Source organism: Lithobates pipiens, unplaced genomic scaffold (assembly GCF_037356315.1).
Source record: "Lithobates pipiens isolate NorthernLeopardFrog02 unplaced genomic scaffold, aLitPip1_a1.2 Scaffold_16, whole genome shotgun sequence".
Classification (NCBI taxonomy): Eukaryota; Metazoa; Chordata; class Amphibia; order Anura; family Ranidae; genus Lithobates; species Lithobates pipiens.
This window is the reverse complement of record NW_027507748.1, coordinates 567,697,951-567,716,984: the sequence shown is the minus strand read 5'-3', so window position 1 is coordinate 567,716,984 and position 19,034 is coordinate 567,697,951. Positions and strand designations below refer to the sequence as shown.

Genomic DNA, 19,034 nt, shown 5'->3' with positions numbered 1-19,034 from the left:
TTTTGTGGGTATCTCACTTTTAAAGTTGCAGCTGCACGTATAGTATAAGTTTCACATATTTTTTATTAGGTATGTTTTGTTTCATTAATCACATTTAAGAATAGCGCTGTATTTTTTGGGTTATATTTTGTTTTGACACCAATATGCCTGCCCGTGCCATTCTGCCGACGTACATCGGTGTGCGCCGGTCGGGAAGTGGTTAAAGAGTATATAGATGGTAAACAAGAAAAAGGAAAATTGGAAAAGGAAAGGGAATAATATTGAATCCCCCCACTTAATTACCTATCCTATCAGCCACACTGCAGTCCAAAATATCAGACCAACAGGGGTCCTACATGTGCACTGGGGCCCAGAAGAGGCTGGAGAATCTGCAAGGGAAAACAAACAGAGGGACATCACTAATAAAATGAATTTAATGCTATATACAGAGGGATGCATATCATATTGTAAAATGCAGCCTCACCTTAGTCAAACAGTGATGTCCCTTACAGGCCACTAATAAACAGGAGAGGGACGCATCAAGGGCCCCGCGGTCCCATGAAGTTGTACCCACTGGCAGGTAAAAAACAAAAGAAAAGGAATAAGTATGTGTGTATATATATATATGTCTATATATATATATATATATATATATATATACATACACACACATATATATATATACATATATATACATACATACAGTATTAAATCCCCAAATGGGAAAAATACAGCAAATAATATAGCCCCACCAAGTATGCCAAAACCGGCGTCCATCTCCAAGCCCTGTCTCACCTGTACTCAAGCAGAGCTTAAATAGTGAGCTAAGGGCCCAGAAAAAGCTGGAAAATCCTAGTCAAACAGTGATGTTGCTTACAGGCCACTAATAAACAGGAGAGGGACGCATCAAGGGCCCCGGGGTCCCATGGAGTTGTACCCACTGGCAGGTAAAAAAAACAACAAAAAAGGAATAAATATATGTATTTATATGTGTTAAATCCCCAAATGGGAAAGATGCAGCAAATAATATAGCCGGATGTATATGCATGCAGCATAACATATCCATAATGAGTGAGAGATCCATCCATCCCAAGGGACATTGATGTTCACACAACAAACGGAAAGGAATACCTACACAGACTGGGTTCAAGTAATGACCCCACCAAATAGGCTAAAATCAGCATCCATCTCCAAGCCCTGTCTCACCTGTACTCAAGCAGAGCTTAAATAGTGAGCTAAGCACAGCTGGTCGGTCACAAACGCAGACCAGCTGTGCATCCAGCTGACCCAGAGCAGTCCTCCAAGAGCGGGCCCCCTGAGATGACGCTGCACCCCACCTCCACACTGCGCAAGCGCCACAAGTACAGCGAAAAAATGGGCATCTCCCCCGGTTGTTTACCCCTGGTATCCAGATTGAATAAAGTAACCACAATTCCGGTAGAAGGGACTCCTGCCTTTAAGGACCCTGCCACTAGGAGGGCAGAGACAGTGGCCCGGTCCATGTTTATGGGGTCAGCATTACGACCTGTGCTGGCCGCGGCCTTGGTGTCACAGACACTTACTGAATGGGCAAAGTTGCTACACTGTGAATTGGAGAAGCAACAGACTTCCCCAGTCTGTGGAGAACTGGCAGATAAGTTGGTACATGGCCTTAAGTATGTCTGTGATGCGGCCCTGGATATGGTCCCCCTGCTCTCTAGAGCAGTGTTTCTCAACTCCAGTCCTCAAGGCGCCCAAACAAGTCATGTTTTCAGGAATTCCCTCAGATGAAATGGCTGTGATAATTACTAAGGCAGGGAAACTGATCAAATCACCTGTGCAAAATAATGGAAAGTCTGAAAACATGACCTGTTGGGGCTCCTTGAGGACTGGAGTTGAGAAACACTGCTCTAGAGCATCAATACCAGCAGTGGTGCTACAGCAACTGATTTGGCTGAAATGCTGGTCTGTAACCAGGCATCTAAAAAAGCACCGGCGGATTTGCCCTTCCTACTGTCCGACCAATGGGTCTGTGAACTGGTTTCATCGGGATAAAAGACAGAGTTTCTTTCTTGTCCACCAAACCGTTTTTTTTTCCCTCTAACCTTCACCTGCTTCTGGCTCGTCGGGAAGCCCTGTGAATAGTACCTATACCGACGCTGGAAAGGTTTCAGGTATTCTACTCCAATCTGTTTGTAGTCCCAAAAAAGGAAGGGGTACATCCAATCCTGGACATCCAAGGCCCTCAACAGCTTTGTGAAAATGCACAGGTTCAGGATGGAATCAGTTCACTCCGTGGTCGCTGCACTCCATCAGGGGGACTTCCTGGCGTCCTTGGATACATACTTACATGTACCCATATGCCTCAGGCATCAGAGGCTTCTGCTATTTGCAGTCGGGGAAGAGCACTACCAATTTGTGGCTCTCCCTTTTGGCCTGACGTCAGTACCCAGAGGCTTCACCAAGGTTCACCCAATTCTGGTGTGGTTAAGGCAACGTGGGATCACAATCGTGGGTTATCTAGACGACCTCCTTCTGAGGGCAGATTCCGCCTCAGAATTAAGGGAGGATGTAGTGATCACCATACAGACTTTGGGAGTTTGGTTGGGTACTGAACCTAAAAAAGTTGGTGTTAGTGCTGACTCAACGCCTGGAGTACCTTGGCTTATTGCTGGACTCCTCAGAAGCAGGAGTTTTTGTCCCTTCAGACAAGCTGCAGACTCAAGCTGCGGTGAAGTTGGTGAATCGCAGGTGGTTGTCGCTGCGCTTCAGCATGCGAGTCCTGGGCCTCATGGTAGCCACTTTCGAAGCGGTACCGTACGCTCAAACTCATACTCAGGTCTTGCAAAAGGAGATTTTGTCAAAATGGGACAAATCTCCGTTATCCCTGGGTTGTCAAATTTAGGTGAGCCAACTAGTCAGGGATTCCCTTCTCTGGTGACTGAGGTCTCCGGCTCTTCGGTCTGGGAGATCGCTCCTTCCTCTCCATTGGACGGTGATCACAACGGACGCCAGCCTAACTGGTTGGGGGGGAGTTTTGGGCATAAAGTTGGCCCAGGGCCTTTGGACGTGGGAAGAATCCCAACTACCGATCAATGTGTTTGAGCTTCGGGAGATCAGGCGGTGCCTCTCCACACAATCACGGAGGCTGCAGGGGTGTCCGGTCAGGATCCAGTCGGACAAGGCCATGGTGGTGGCATACGTCAACTATCAAGGAGTAACAAGGAGCTTGGCTGCCGCATGGGAGGTTGCTCACATTCTACAGTGGGTAGAGCGGCACGTGCAGGCCCTGTCGGCCATATACATTCCGGGTGTAGAAAACTGGCAGGCGGACCTAAGTCGTCAGATGCTGTACCAAGGGGAATGGTCGCATCTGGATGTATTCCGACTCATTTGCCTAAAGTGGGGCAGATGTGGATCTCTTGGCCTCTCGGCTCAATTGGAAGGTGCATAGGTTTGTGTCCAGGACAAGAGACCCCTGGGCGGACGCGTCTGATGCGTTGGTGGCTCCATGGGGGCATTATCGGCTGATTTATGCATTCCCCCCACTAAAGCTCCTGCCATGTCTGCTACGCAGAGTAGAGGCTGAGGGGAGGATTCCAGTAATTCTGAATGCCCCAGATTGGCCTTGACGTCCTTGGTATGCCGACCTAGTACGACTGGTGGCAGATGTTCCCTGGCAGCTGCCGATGCAAGAGAACCTTCTATTACAAGGTCCGATACTTCATCCTGCTTTACCGTCGCTGATTTTAACGGCATGGCTGTTGAAAGGGACCGAGGTCTGTCAGACTAGGTAATTTCCACTGCTGAGGGCACAGAAGTCATCTTTTCAGAAGATTTACCATCGTATGTGGCAGGCTTACATCTCTATGTGTGAGGAGATGGGGTGGCGTCCGCGCACATACTCAGTTTCCAGGATCCTGCTGTTTTTATAGCGAGGAGTGGATCAGAAACTTGCCGTAAGCACCATCAAGGGGCAGATATCAGCCTTGACTGTCTTTTTCCAACGTCCCTTGGCAACTCACTCATTGGTGAGAACATTTGTGTAAGGGGTTCGACACGTAGCCCCTCCAGGTTCGATCACCGCTACCTCCGTGGGATCTGAATCTGTTGCTATCGGTTCTTCAGAAACCGCCGTTTGAAAATATCAAGGTGATTCCCTGGTTGGTTATTTCTCAGAAAGTATTCTTTCTAGTGGCTATTACATCTGCCAGGAGGGTTTCTGAGTTGGCGGCCTTGTCATGCAAGTCTCCCTACTTGGTCCTTCACAAGGATAAGGTGGTGCAACGTCCCGTCCGCAGCCCTCTTTTCTTCCAAAGGTGGTTTCGGCCTTTCATCTAAATGAGGACATCTTGTTACCATCCCTATGTCCTAAGCCGACACATCCGAAAGAAGTTGCTCTACATTCTCTGGACGTGGTCCAGGCTCTATGGGTGTATCTGTATGCTACGGCTCATTTCAGGAGGTCAGACTCTCTGTCTCAGTGGCTGGTCCGAAGAAAGGTCTGGTGGTCTCGTCGACCACCATCTCTCGGTGGATCAGACAGATCGTGGTTCAGACCTATGCCTTAAAGGGGCGGGTGCCCCCTTTTCCTGTCACGGCTCATTCCATCAGGGCAATTGGAACCTCCTGGGCTTTCTGACATCGAGCGTCTGTTTCCCAGGTGTGTAAGGCGGTGACTTGGTCGTTCGTTCACACTTTCCCTAAACTCTTCAAAGTTGACGTAAGCGCATCTTCGGATGCTTGCTTTGGCCGCAAGGTTTTGCAGGCGGCAGTGTAAGGTTGCACTTCACACTTCATTAAGTTACAAGTTTGTTGGGAAGTCATCTTTAGATGCATAAATTGGCCGCAGGTTTTGATGGCCCCCGTTTAAGGTGGCAACTTCTCCGTTTGAGGAGTTCCTCTTGTGGGTGAAGTTATTTCTTGCTGTTCCCACCCCTTGTTTTTTTTTACACTGCTTGGGGACGTCCCTAAGGTCAAGATTTAAAGGAGCTGTGTCCGTCAATGAACGAAAGAGAAAATGGGATTTTTGTACTCCTTTTCTCTGAAGTTCATTGATGGACACAGCACCCACCGCTCCTAGTTTTGTTTGTACTGTTATTGACAAACTGAACTGCAGGAAGCAGGATCAGGGGTTATAGCCAGTGGGACTGCCCCCCCGGGTGGTGCTGTGCAGTCTTGCTGTTTTTTACATGTTCTGTCTAGTCCTCTCCTGAAGGTGGCGTGATAACCCTAAGGTCAAGATTTAAAGGAGCTGTGTCCATCAATGAACTTCAAAGAAAAGGATTACAAAAGGAGTACAAAAATCCAATTTTTCCCACAAATAGAGCTTTTTTTTGGTGGTATTTGATCATCTCTGTGGTTTTTATTTTTTGCTCTATAAACAAAAGAAGAGCGAGCAATTTTGAAAAATCAAAATCTTTTTCTTTTTGCTATACTATCCCACATATTTTTGGTAAAAAAAATAAAATAAACCGCAATAATCGTATATTGATTGGACTGCGCAAAAGTTATAGCATCTACAAAATAGGGGATAGATTTATGGCATTTTTATTATTAGTTTTTTTTTCACTAGTAATGGGGATGTTCTGCGATTTTTTATCGGGACTGCGATATTGTGGTGGACATATCAGACACCTTTGACACATTTTTGGGACCATTGACAATTATACAGCGATCAGTGCTATAAAATTGCACTGATTACTGTAGGTAGGGAGGGGGTTAACACTAGGGGTCAATCAAGGGGTTAACTGTGTTTCCTCACTGTGTTCTAACTGTAGGGGGGGATGGGACTGTCTAGGAGGAGAGAGAGATCAATGTTCATATATAGTATGAACACACGATCTGTCTCTACTCCCCTAAAAGAACCTGGATCTGTGTGCTTACACACACAGATCCGGTTCTCGTTCTGTCTGGTGTGATTTCGGGAGCCTGGCGGTCATCACGTCCATCAGGCACTCTCATTGGCTGCGGGCACACACTGCAGGCGCATTGGCGTGCCCCTAGTGGCCAAAAGGCGATGCGACGTAAGGTAAAATTTTCGGCAATTGGTTAACCACTTGCTTACTGGGCACTTAAACCCCCCTCAGTCCCAGACCAATTTTCAGCTTTCAGCGCTGATGCACTTTGAGTGACAATTACGCGGTCATACAACACTGTACCCAAATGAAATTTTTATCATTTTTTTCCCACAAATAGAGCTTTCTTTTGGTGGTATTTAGTTACAGCTCGGAGTTTTATTTTTTGCTAAACAAACAAAAAAAGATGCAAAAAAAAAAAAAATCATGTTTTAATAGTTTGTTATAAAATTTTGCAAACGGGTCATTTTTCTCCTTCATTGAAGTGCGCTGATTAGGCGGCACTGATAGGCTGCATTGGTGGGCACTGATGGGCTGCATTGGTGGGCACTGATGGGCTGCATTGGTGGGCACTGATAGGCTGCACTGGTGGGCACTGATAGGCATAGTTAAGGCGGCACTAATAGGCACAGATAAGGCGGCACCGATGGGCACAGATAAGGCGGCACTGATGGGCAAAGATGGGCACAGATAAGATGGCACGGATGGGTGGCACGGATAAGTGGCACGGATGGGTGGCACGGATGGGCACTGATAGGTACCACAGATAGATGGGACTGATGGGCACTGATAGGTGGCACTGATAGGTGGCTCTGATAGGTGGCACTGCTGGGCACTGATGGGCGGCACTGCTGGGCACTGATGGGCGGCACTGGGGTGCAGCACCTTTGAGGCAGATTTTGGGTGGCACTGTGGGTGGCACTGCTGGGTGGCACTGTGGGTGGCACTGTGGGCACTGCTGGGTGGCACTGTGGGCACTGCTGGGTGGCACTGTGGGCACTATGGGCACTGCTGGGTGGCACTGACAGGGGGGCACTTACTTTATTTCAGGATGGCACTGCGGGTGGCAGGTGGGCACTGGCAGGGGGCAGGTGTCCGTTTAAATTGCTGGCCGTGATCGGGACTGATGTCCCGAACACGGCCGCCGGCGATCGGCTTTTTTTTTTTCTCCTCGCGCTGTCAGCGCGAGGAGGAATACTAGCCGATTACCGGCTCCGTTTTATCACATGATCAGCTGTCATTGGCTGACAGCTGATCACGTGATAAGGGGTCGGGATCGACCCCTTACACGGATCGGTGATCAGGCGAGTCTCACGGACTCGCCGATCACAGAGCGCGCCGCGCGCGCCCCTCAGGGGGCGCGCAGGCCGCTCGTAACCGGGACTACGTCAATAGACGTAGTCCCGGAAATGTGGGTCCGCGCTGTTGCCGTCATTTTGCAATAGCGCGGATCCCAAGTGGTTAATGATATTTTGTACTGTAGATGATGATATATTTAAAGTCTTCACAATTTTACATTGAGGAACATTATTCTGAAATGGATTGGTTGTAGAATGTTCCTCCAGCTCTTCCCTTCTAGTACCACTTACTTTGCCAGCTTTTGATAGCCCTGTCGCAACTTTTTTGAGACTTGTTGCTGTCATCAATTTCAAAATGATTTTTTTTCTTAAAATGGTACATTTTCTCAGTTTAAACGTGATATATTTTATTCACAATAGAAAACATAAGTTTATGAGATTTGTAAATCATTGCATTCTGTTTTTATGTAGATTTTACGCAGCGTCCCGACTTTTTTGAAATTGGGATTGTAAGAATGTAAGACTTACCTGTAAACTCCTTATCTTTGACTACGGTACAGGACACAGGTCCCTCCTCTCTGTGACTTAATCACACCTTAAAAAAACCTCAATTCACTTCTGTGTGAGGGTTCTGTGCCTTAAGGTGGCCTCATTCGAGGCATTTTCCTTTGCCCATTTTCACTCCAGACCCATCCTCAAGACGTTGAACAAGCAAATCAATCCAATCCTTGGATCACCCAATGATTCTGTCCAGCCATACAAAGCTCTCCCTGTCATGGTGGGTCTCCAATCCTGTCCTGGAGTTGGGAAATTCATTCCTTCACAGGACTTGGAGCATTGTAATGACAGAGGCAAGCCTTAGAGGTTGGCTTAGAATTAACATCTTCCTGACTGTCCAGGGGACATGGTCCCCACAGGAGTCAAAACTCCCCATTAACTTTCTAAAGCCATTGGATTTCATCTACAACACTGGACCTTGCTTCTAAAAGGTCACCCAGCCATAGGACAGTTGAACAGTGCCACAGCAGTTGCCTACATAAATCATCAAGGAGGTACCAGATGTTTATTGGGGGTGAACAGGTGTACTCTGTAGGAGTGGCAGGGTTATATGGGTAGGTCAGGCAGGGTTATATGAGTATGCTGTAGGGATGGTCCTAGGAAAAGTTTTTTCAAGCATCCAATCACCTATCGGCAGCAGCAAATAACCCCAGGTCTATGAATACAAGTCTTGTACTTTAATCCAAGATAAGGAATTTAAAGTGGAGGGCCACCCTGAAAAAAAATAAAATAAAAAATTAAAAAAAAAAAAAAAATCGAAAAAAAAATTGAAAATTTTTAATTTTTTTTTAACTTACCAGAAATGCCTGTTGCTAGGCACATAATCCTCATCTTCCTCTTCCTCCTCCGCGGAGATCTTCTTTCTTCTCTCCTCGTCGCACTGTCTTCTGGGTAATGGATCGCGCTGTGTTTTGGGAACTGTGTGTTCCAGAACACAGCGCGTCCCATTCACAAAGCGCTGCGCGACTCGCGCATACGCAGTTGGAAACGGGCAGTGAAGCCGTAAGGCTCCACTGCCTGTTTCCCTTAGAAGGAATGGCGGCGCCGGGACCCGAGAGCCGAGGGACGGGTCGGCCTCGGGCGGCCGACATCGCGGGCGCCCTGGACAGGTAAGTGTGCTTATTAAGTCAGCAGCTGCAGTGTTTGCAGCTGCTGACTTTTAATTTTTTTTTTTTTTAAACGGCCCTCCTCTTTAACAGGTAAGTCAAAATTTCTATTTTTTTTTAATCTTACCATCCTGTACAACGTCTGGTGTCTCTCATAACATATAATGATGTCAGCTCTACCCATTACCATTATTCAATGAGAAAAGCACCTTATTCAAGGGGAACACCTTGACACTTAGCACAGGGTAAACTAAACATACATCTGGGGTCTGTAACAGCAGATATATATTTGATAAGGGTGGGGGGGGGGGGGGGCTAAGGTTTTTTTGTTTTGTAAACAAAATACAGGATGCATAAAAGGCATCCTAAACATTGTGAACAAATAACTGTAATAGTTATCCACCTCAGTACGTGTTTTACACGGTTCATTACCAGGCCATTTTTTCAGTTTTCAAAGCTGTACTTTGATCATCACATGTTTTGGCAACACTGTACCCAAATGCATTTTAAATCCCTTTTAAACAGATATAGTTTTTTTTGTTGTATTTAACCCTTTTGTCCCCCTGATGTGTATTATTTTGGTGGTAGTGGGTGGTGGCAACCACACGTGCATGTAAATCTGACAACCTGGGGGGGAGCGTGTCCGGATGTAAGCAGCGGCGGACGTCTTTCACGGGAGCTCCGAGAATCCTGACCCTATTCTGCAACCATCCGTGCCTATACTGACCTGTTGGGAGCCAAGCACCTCACCCAACTGAACATCCAGGTGCCTTGCGGTGTTTTGAGCCAGTATTAACTAGCGATCCTGCTCTGGAAAGCCCGAGAAACATCTTCTCTGGACACTCGCGGCTGTCATCTTGCCGATCCGAGGCCTACCAGTGACATCCTCAATTCGGACAAATCGGGAGGTAGGGGACTTTCATCCGCCCTCATACTCTTCTCATCCACCCTCCTGGCATGCTCCCGAGGCCTGCCTGGGCTCCGGGGACATACATAGCGGCCGCGGCCCGGTCCGGCCTAGTGCGGTCTGGTGGGGCCTGTGGATCCCCGGTGTTTCCTGCGGCTGCTACCCCGAGGGGGAGTAGCGATTCGCTCGCTCCCCCCAACAAGACGTCGGGCCCTGACGGGCTCACAGGAGACTGGTACAAAATGTATATAGCCGACTTGGCCCCACGTCTCCAAAAGTTGTATGCCCTTAGTTTAGAAGCAGGAAGCCTGCCTGACTCAATGTCTCAATGCCTGACTCAATGTCGCAAGCCCACATAGTACTCGTACAGAAGCCAAGAAAGGATGCCTCCTATTGTTCAGCATATCGTCCCATATCCCTTCTTAACTATGATTTAAAGGTACTAACAAAAGTGCTAGCCACCAGGCTGATGGGGATCCTCCCGTTCTTAGTAAACATAGATCAAACTGGCTTCATGCCAGGGAAGTCAACGGATGTTAATATCCATAGAATGTTCACCCACTTACAAATCCCTCCTACAGAACAGGATACCAGAGTCTTGGTTGCCTTAGACCTGGAAAAGGCATTTGATTCTGTTGCCTGGCCCTACATGGAGGAGGTACTCAAGCTATATGGTTTCGGCCCCATTTTTAGGAAGTGGATTCAGCTCTTATACGAGAAAACGACAGCACAGATTAAACTTGGCGGAGTGTTGTCCTCTTCATTTCCGGTGGAGCAGGGTACCCAACAGGGGTGCCCTCTGTCCCCTGCTCTCTTTTTCCTGATGGTTGAGCTCCTGGCAGTTGCGCTACGGTCCTTGGACGCTGTTGGGGGGGTGCGGGTTGGGTCCCTGGAGGAAAAGATAGCACTCTATGTTGATGATATTATCCCTTTCCTACGGGACCCTCCCTCCAGGCGGCGTTGGAGCTCCTCTCGCGCTTCGTTGCTGTGTTTGGACTGAGGGTCAACTGGGACAAGTCCCAAATAATGGCAGTGGACCCAGGTGCTAAGCGGTTGGCAGATCCATCACTTCCATTACAATGGGCGGAGAATATCAAATATCTTGGTGTTATTATTTCTCCCAGAATACAGGACTTTTGTAAACTTAACCTTCTTCCTATCCTACAAACTATTCAGAATAGGCTGAAAGTGTGGGCTAACCTTCCCCTTACGCTGATTGGATGGATCAATTTAATTAAAATGAAATTGCTTCCCCCTCTTCTATACGTGGTGCGCCATTCTCCAATGTGGATACCCAAAGTTCTTTTTAAACGACTAAATTCTCACATATCCAATTTTCGGTGGGGCTCCACACCTCCCCGTTTCCGATTGTCCATACTCCAAAGACCTTGAACATAGGGGGGCTTGGCCTGTCCTGATTTTTTCCTTTATTTTATTGCGGCAATGCTTGCCCAGGCCCACGGCTGGCTTACATCGGATGCCACTAATGCAGCGGTTGCCTTGGAGGCTTCAGTTGTGGGGACGTTTGAAGCACTGCGGAATGTTTTATTTCGAGGTACTAGGGCTCCGCATCCTCTCACTACCTCAGTGAAAACGGTGTTGAGGGCATGGTCCGGGGCAGTTGGCCCCCAGACGGCCAAACCTCAGGTGCGTTCCCCAAATACTCTACTATGGCTTAATCCTTCCCTACCTGAATTCTACTCCATCCCGGATCCGGTCGTTTGGGGGGGGGGGCATGGGGCATTTGATAGCTACATCATATTTGTGAGAATGGTGCACTACTGACATTTGACCAGCTAAATCTAGATTTGACTTACCTAATGTATACTTCTTCCGGTTCCTGCAGCTCCGCCACGCTTTTAGCGCACAGTTCGGAAGCTCTCCCCTAACCCTATACCAGTCTAACATGGAATCGCTCCTACGTCAGGAAACACTGACTAAACCATTATCCACGATCTACAAGGCCTTGCAGCCCTCTGTTCATCATGGTTTGGAGAGACTTCGTGCCTTCTGGATGTTGGAGCTGCCTGAGCTGGATAGGGAGGACTGGGAGGATGTCTGGGACTCCCCCTTTAGACACTTGGTCTCCTCTAGAGACCGGCTGATCCAGTTTAAAATATTACACAAGTTCTGCTATACTCTATATAGGCTTCATAAAATATACCCAGACTGTACGTTGCGGTGTTGGCGCTGTCAAGCTGACTCTGCGGGGTACATACACATGATCTGGTCGTGCCCCGAGGTTCAGCATTACTGGTCATTAAGCACATCATTCATCACTAGGCTGACAACAAACCCTATACCCCAAACTATGGAGATTTGCCTGCTTGGCTTGGTGGATGTTCTTGACCCCTCAAGGGCAGTCCGTACATTACTGGGATTGCTGCTCTTTTATGCCAGGAAAGTCATTGTACTCAAGTGGAGGGCTGCCGCGTCTACCCTCACCCTGAACGCTTGGAAATCGTTAGTTAACTTCACAGTACCCTTATATAAGGAAGCATACTCCAGCAGAGGATGCCCCCTAAAGTTTCAAAAAGTTTGGAATATATGGTTAGAATCTGAGACAACAACTATAGAACAAGAAAACCCTATGGGACTACAAGTCTAATCTGATCCACAGATGATAGGAAGGTTCCTCTGATTGTCCCCACCAGGGGCGCACTCCGACTGCCCACGTACCTATAGCCACCCACTTATAGACTTTCTTCTAGAAGAATGTCTGTCGTATATCAAGCACCTATGTCAATTACTGAGCATTATACCTATCCTGTTAATTTTAGCAGCAGGCCACGGGGTTGTTTTGCTGAATGTTCATAAGGTTAGGCTAATAGTTTTAGGTATGTTATGCCTTGCCTAATGTTTTATTTCCCTTGAGCCGGGGTATGCCCAGAGGTTCTGTTTTGTAACTTTTCTTTTTCTGAAATAAATAAAAAATCTGACAACCTGGCTGTTGGATGGACCCCCAGTGTATTCTTCATTGCCTTGTGCAACCCGCAACCACCAGATCTCCTTGACTCCACTATGCCAACTGCGGGTCCAAGACCCACATGGTAGGCATCACCAGGGAGGGAGACCGAGAAACGTCCATTCGATCCTCTAGCTACTAACAACCCAGAAGTGATGAAGATTTTGTCGCTTTCGGTTTCTGCTGTTAGTTTCCCTGGCTGCTGTGCAAAAAAAAAAAAAAACACATGACAGGGGGCACCTAAGAACTAAAACATTTATTGTGCGACACATATTACATATGGCATGAGTGCAATAATTCTAGGCCCATTATTCACAGTTAACTGATGACCTGAAGTATCACCTATTGAAATTTTTGGGTACCGAAGCTGATCATTTCACAGGTACACACAACTTGACATGTTGGGAATCTATCTATTCCCCGCAGCTTAATCTTTTTTATTTACCAAAAAATATATTGCATTTGTTTGCACTTAAATTAAATGTACATTTGCGTTAATTCTATCAGACATAAAAAAATTGAACTACCAATATTTTATTCTGCAAGGTCTTTTTTCAGAAAATCTATACTCTTTGGGGGTTTTAACTGATCCTCGGGCTGAAAATGATTTTTAGCGTGCAAAAAAGGCAAAAATGTCTGGCAGAGAAAAGGTTGACAACCACTGGGTTTCTTTATTATTATGAAAAAAAAAAATATTTACCCTATTTTATGTTTCAAAACTTAGCAAATAAAATTGTCAGCATAGTACGAAATCCCCCGAAGTAACCATGGTTTGGAAAGAAGACACGCCAATGTGATCTGATGTTTTTGCAACAATTTTGTTGGAAATAAAAAACCATGCCAGTAAAAACATGATACTTGGTAATGGTGCACTAGGTACATTAAATCTACAAGTTATACACAGTGGGATCTGGAAGTGAAGAGGTTAATGCACAGGTTACATACAATGGGAGGTGGGAGATAAAGGGATTAATGTGCAGATGTGCCAGATAAGGTAGGTGAGGGGTTAATATACAGATCTCATCAGAGAGAAGATGATGCTCATGTATACATGAGTGGGGAATTACAAAAAGGGGTGGATTTTATTACTAATGGCACTCAACTGTATTTCATTGGTGCTGGCTGGTGGTCAGGAGGCTCTCTTTCCTCGCACATTGATCAATGTGTGAGAAAAAACTGCTTCCTAATCACTGGCCAGTATGTGACATACGGCTGCTAGCTGTGTTTACATTATGTGATGCTGCGATTGGTCACAGCAGTCACATAGTGCAGTCTCTTCCATTGGCTTTGTGCCTTTTGCCTATGATCTGCTGTGTCTAGTCACAGCCCAATCACAGGACTGTACAAGCTTCATTCTCAGAGGATGTACCAGTATGTTCTTCTGGAACAATATGTGACCAGACGAGCCATAAATGTATAGTGGCCCATTCGCAAGAGTTTAAAACTGAAAATTAATATCAAATACTTACCGTAATTTTCCTTTCCTGATGGACTCCATGGCAGCCTACATATGGGTTAACCCCGCCTCTCCTACCTCATAGGACCCCACTCCCATAAATCTTTGCTTCTAGTCAGAGACCACGTTCCGTAACTTAGCCTACTCCAGCAAATGGGAGGGAACTCCTGCTGCCATGGAGTCCATCAGGAAAGGAAAATTACGGTAAGTATTTGATATAAATTTTCCGTTTTCCTGACAGACTCCATGGCAGCCTACGTATGGGAAATTACTAGCCATACACACCCGGGTGGGCAATTGCTGGTTAAAGAAAAGAAGGTTTAATTGGCACCGTCAACAGATAAGACATTCAAACCAAAATTAACCGAAGACAAGGAAGCCGGTTCTACACAATAGTGTGCCATAAAAGTATTAATCGATGACCATGAGGCCGCTTTACAGATCACTTCCGGGGAAACATGACGGGAAGCTGCCCACAATGTAGAAACGCTCCTGGTAGAATGAGCAGTAACCGCTTCTGGGGGAGCCAGACCCTTAGCCTTATACGCCCTTTGGATGGCTTGGACAATCCAAGATGCTATAGTTCTTGAAGAAGCACGTAAACTTCTATTCTTCCCATAAAAGTAGATGAATAAGTGGTCAGAATTCTGGAAAGGAGCTGTGGCTTCTAGGTATTGCTTTAAGACTTCTCCAACATCTAGAGGATGAATATTGGAGTCTTCATCTGCCTGGAAAATTGGGAGGACAATTTCCTGATTTTCGTGAAAAACGGTTGTTACTTTCGGATTTGAACCTAACATAGGAATCAGGACTGCCCGATCTGGGAAAAAGGTGAGAAATGGCTCCTTGCAGCCTAGGGAACTAATCTCAGAGACCCTTTTGGCCAATGTTATGGCCACAAGAAAAGCAGTCTTAAGAGAGATCCTTAATAGATGCTTGTCCCATATGCATTTCTGAGAAAAAATCCAAAACAAAAGGAAGATCCCATTTTGGAAACCTTGGCTTTCTCTGAGGTCTGAGTCTTCTTGCCCCTTTGAAGAACTGCCTAGTGAGAGGATGCTTGGCCCATGAGATACCTGAAAATGCAGAGATCGCAGAGACCTGAACCCACAAGGAAATTACAGATAGGGACAAGTCTAGACCCTTTTGTAGAAAACCAATAACATCCCGTATCTTCGGATCTCTACATGAGCCATTGGATGTAGACACATAGTCCACAAATTTTGCCCAAATCCTCTGATAAACTTTGTTGGTACCTGGTCTTCTGGCATTTAGTAGAGTAGAAATGGCTGTGTCAGGACAGCCTAATGCCTCCAGCCTTTCCCTTTCAAAAACCAAGCCATCAGATGGAGCTGAGATGGGCAAGGGTGATAGATTGTTCCCTGTGACAAGAGGTCCGGCCTGAGAGGGAGCGGAACTGGATCCTGGTAGCTGAGTTGTAATAAGAGAGGGAACCATGGTCTGTTGGGCCAGTATGGAACAACCGCTACTACTTCGACTTCTTCCCATCTGAGCCTGGACAGAAATCGGAGAATGACTGGAACCGGGGGAAAGGCATAAGCCTTGTGGAACCTCCACTGGTCCGTCAGTGCATCCACTCCGAAGGCCTGAGGACAACGACACCTCGTGTAATACTTCTCCAGCTTGAAGTTGCACGGGGAGGCAAACAGGTGCACCTCTGGTAGAACTCCCAGAGACAGAACCCAGTTGAACACCTCGATGTGGAGAGACCACTCGTTGTTGTCCAGGGAAAACCTTGATAGAAAGTCCGCCTGGACATTCTGAATTCCTGGAAGATACTGCCGTTAGATTCAACAGATTTGACTGGGCCCAAGCCATGATTGGCCTTACTTCCCTCAGCAAGGAAAGACTGCGGGTGCCCCCCTGTCTTTTGATGTAAGAAACAGCCGTCGTATCGTCCATCCTTAGAAGGACTGAGGATCCTGATGTCAGGTGGAGAAAAGCCTGTAAAGCACGGAAGGCCGCCCGGAGTTCCAGCACATTTGAGACTACCTTCTGGGATGGGAAGTCCCACATGCCTTGGGCTACTTCCGACAAGCAAAGAGCACCCCAACCTCTGCTGCTGGCGTCCGTTGTCACCGTTACCCAGGAGACCGGGGCTATTGAATGGCAATTCAGAAGGTTCTTCTGCTGTAACCACCAAGGAAGACTCTCCCTCATTGAAGGGGTTATCCGAACCAGATGATCTCGGGAGTTCGGATCCCACTGTTGGAGAAAGCCCTTCTGAAAGGGTCGCATTTTCCATTGCGCCCATTTCACCATTGGAGCTGTGGCCACCATGGTACCTATTATCATCAGACACTGTGAGGCCCTGAGAAGGGGAGATGACATTGCAAGATAGATTCTGTCGCGAATCACCGGAATCTTCTCTAGAGGTAAGGAGATTGTACTCTTTACTGTGTTGAATCGGGCTCCAAGAAACGTTAAGGACTGAGTTGGGATTAGATGACTTTTCTCCTTGTTCAATAGCCACCCGAATTCCGTCAGGGTAGAAATGACCTGATCTCGATGTGACAAGAGATGGTCTCTGTTTTGAGAGAGTAAGAGCAGATCGTCCAAGTAATGGTGCAATCGAATCCCTTTGACCCGGATTAGAGCCACGATAGCCAGTAAGAGCTTGGAAAACACTCAAGGCGATGTTGTAAGCCCGAATGGGAGACATGTAAACTGAAGGTGTGTTTGACCCACTGCAAAGCGGAGATACTTCTGAAACTCCCTTGCGATAGGAACATGAAAGTAAGCGTCTTTCAGGTCTATGGAAATAAGCCAATCGCCTGGTTGGATCGTCTGGCGTATTGTTAGCAATGTCTCCATCTTGAACCTTTCTTTCTTTATAAATGTGTTCAGGTGTGTCAGATCGAAGACCGGCCTCCAGGAACCACTCTTTTTGAGGACCATGAAAAGGGGGGAGTAAATCCCTTTGAACCTTTCCTCGGTTGGAACCCGAATGGCGGCTCCTTGGGCCAACAGGGATTCTGTATAAGACAGGAGAATTTGTCTCTTTTCTTCTGATTGTGGCAGAACTGTCGGACCAAACGGTGTATGGGCGGGCTGCTGAAGACCCAGGAATGGCCCGCTGACACTGTTTTGATTGTCCAATAGTCTTTGACTGAGGCTGCCCAGACGTGCTGGAAAAGGAGTAACCGGGCCCCAACCCGCTCCGCCTGGACAGGCTCTATATCAAAAAGACTTGGAAGGCTCCCGTCCCCCAGATGTAGCTGACTTTGAGGACTTCTGGCCAGAGGGCTGATTTCTCCTCCAATTTTTTCTAAATTTGCGACCAGGCCTGTAGCGACGGGCATCTCTAGCGCGTTCTGGATCTGACCTATATTGAGATCTCCTCTGACCCAGGAGACGGCGATCCTGGGGTAAGAACCCCGACTTACCACCTGTAGCGCGTGTAATGGCAGAATCCAATTTGTTCCCAAAAAGGGAAGATCCCTCAAAGGGAATTCTGCACCATGCCTGTTTGGAGGCAGGATCAGCAACCCAGGGGCGAAGCCACAGGGCACGTTTTGCCGTAACAGAGGAAAGCATAACACGTGCTACAAGGCGAATAATATCAAGGGACGCCTCCCCCAGGAAAACCGAAGCGAGTCTCAGCTCATGTATTGGTGACCTCCTGACCAACTCTTCGGACATACTGCCCAGGGTTGCACCAATTTCATCCGTCCAGGCCTCCATAGCTTTTGATAACGCTGCCAGGGCTAAGGCTGGTTTACAAGCCATACCTGCTGTTATATAAATACGTTTCAAGTCCGTATCAATCTTTCTTTCTAGGCCATCCCTGAAGGACACAGTATCTTCCAGAGGAAGTGTAACATGTCTCACTAGCCTCATCAAGGCTGCATCAATGAGAGGGGCCGACTCTAGATGTTTCACCTCATTGCTCTTAAATGGGTACATTTTTGAAATTTTTTAAATCAAGTTTTTCCTCTCAACTTTACTCCATTCGTCCATGATAATTTCGCCAAGTTCCCCCAAGAAGGGGAAGTTTGGGCGCTCCTTTTTGAGATGTTTAAAGTATTTCCTCTGTTTAGAGGGAGCTTCTACAGGATCTTCCCATCTCAATGTCTCCTTGACCGCCCTGACCAACTGCGGAACTAAGGAAAAGTCAAAACCGGCACCAGGTTCCAAACCTTCAGTCTCACTGTCGGAAGAACCGGAAAATGAGGGACTATAACGAGAGGGACCAGGAATCTCTGTATCTGAAATATCGGTGGCTAGAGCCATACCGGAGGGAGGGATAAACGGTTGATCAGAATCTGCTTTATTCAGTGATTCCTGAACTACTCTCCTGACCAGAGCTTCCACTTGCTGGTCCCCAGCTCCTCTTTCCTTCATGGCTCTTCCATAACATAGCTCGCAGAGGGATTTACCCTCTGGGACCTGAGCATTACATCCCCAGCAGGCTCTTCTCTGAGCGGCTGGCATGGCGGTGAGAATCGCGACCAGACTCAGACTTGGACCTTTCTTTACGGTGTCTGGATGGTGACCTAATATGTCTAGAACTTGACGTGGAATGGTGATGTTGTGAATCTTAATGTGCTGATAACTGAGGTTCAGACCTGGAAGGGCTGGAAAGAAAAAACAGGCAAAACAAAGTCATCCTGATCCTAACCCAAGCAATACAGGCAGAATGAAAAGAAAAAGATTAATTCCTACCTGCGGCATAAGGGTTGGCCACTGGGGGGCGGCGATACGTCCATAGCAGCAGACTCAAACAGCTAGGTAGTAAAAAAACAAATACAGTGCTTGCAGAGTATAATAAAACAGGGTAGACCCAACTGACCATGAGAAAAAAAGGGAGACATACCTTGAGAAAACAGAGAGCAGACACCGGGATCACAGCCTGAGCTCAAAAGCATCCCAATCAAATAGTTGTCTCTGACAGCTATTTGAATCTG

The 19,034-nt window shown here is 47.0% G+C and overlaps 1 protein-coding gene across 1 annotated transcript in view; it reads left to right on the top strand.

Annotated features, from left to right (window-relative positions):
* POU6F1 (POU class 6 homeobox 1) overlaps positions 1-19,034 on the top strand; it is a 212,480-nt gene that overhangs the window by 90,655 nt on the left and 102,791 nt on the right. The window lies entirely within an intron of this gene.